Source organism: Corvus brachyrhynchos, unplaced genomic scaffold (assembly GCF_000691975.1).
Source record: "Corvus brachyrhynchos isolate BGI_N302 unplaced genomic scaffold, ASM69197v1 scaffold62, whole genome shotgun sequence".
Taxonomy (NCBI): Eukaryota; Metazoa; Chordata; class Aves; order Passeriformes; family Corvidae; genus Corvus; species Corvus brachyrhynchos.
This window is the reverse complement of record NW_008236629.1, coordinates 3,023,160-3,024,463: the sequence shown is the minus strand read 5'-3', so window position 1 is coordinate 3,024,463 and position 1,304 is coordinate 3,023,160. Positions and strand designations below refer to the sequence as shown.

General features: G+C 40.3%; 1 protein-coding gene across 1 annotated transcript in view; it reads left to right on the top strand.

The window, feature by feature from the left end:
* KCNQ1 (potassium voltage-gated channel subfamily Q member 1) overlaps window positions 1–1,304 on the top strand; it is a 295,756-nt gene that overhangs the window by 37,133 nt on the left and 257,319 nt on the right. The window lies entirely within an intron of this gene.

Here is a 1,304-nt window from a genome sequence, read left to right as displayed (position 1 = left end):
TCCTGGCTCATTTTCTACCAGCTTTTCTAGAAGTGTCACAGAGTTGAACTTCAACACTTTCGTGCCCTGAGATGAACAGGTTTTTTATGCCATCAAGATGTTTCAGAGGCGCAAAAATATTACAGTGAAGTCAACTGAAGCCTAACCCTTTCCCCACTATTTTTGCTGAATACAGACATATTATTTTGCTCAGTATGCATGTCCCATGCATTTTTGAAGGTGATAATATGACTCCCGTTCATCTTGCCTGGACTAGGGCTGTGTCCTGGTTATTTCAGTTAATTAAGAATATAATCGTAGGTACTATGTTGAGTCCCATTTGCCAATTTGTTATGCAAAACAGCAGTGAACCCTGTGGACATGTGAGAGGGCTGGATAAAATGTTCAACAGCATGGGTTGTTCTCTGCAGTTGCTCTTTACGTGAAATCACACTTTGAAATAGGGAGCTCGTTCTCTTAATCTGCATTAACCTGTGTAACCGTGACATCTTGAGATTGATTACTTAGCTGTACTCTTACTTTATGCCACGTGTTGTGTGTTTTCAGTGACAAGCCACTCTTACCATTTCAATAAGTAGATTTTGTTGTTGGCTCTGATGGAGAATGTGACCATTTATTAATTGAGTTGCCAATAAGGAAGAATTGCAGCTCCCTGATACTCAAAGAAACTATGCTGGCTATGCCATGCTCATGTGGTCTGTAGAAAACCCAAGGATTATCTGCACATTGATGATGTTCCAAATAGGACCTAACTGTACCAACTGTCCAATCAGCAAGAATATCAGGTGTCTTTGACATCTGTCACCTTGGAGGCGTTTCTAAAGTCACAGCTTAGTATAGGTGAGTAGTTCATAAGTAGCTTGGTACCAGCAGTGTTGCAGGACTAGATCTCTGTTTCTGCTGAAGTCCCTGAACGCTGACAAGAGGATGGGAAAGGTGTGCTGGAGAACTCACTTTGTCTTCAGTGCACCTGGAGACTGTCATATTGGTGATGGATACTAGAAATCTTTTTTCAATCCATGTGAGCTTAAAGGAAGAATGAAAAAGTGTAAACAAGGGGGAAGTTGAGCTGATCTGGTAAATGGTGTGTGAAGCACACCTCTTCCCAAAATGAACTAAGCTAGCAAAATGCTCATCTTCTAAATACAGACTCTGCTTGTTTTGTTTGGCTCAGTCAGGAAACCTTTTGTTTGAATTAGACCAAATGAATTGCACAGAATGGTTTTCAGTTTTAGTACATGTAGACAAGCCAAACTGCATGTAATCAGAGTATTTCAGTTTGCTCCTAATATTTTCTTTCACTA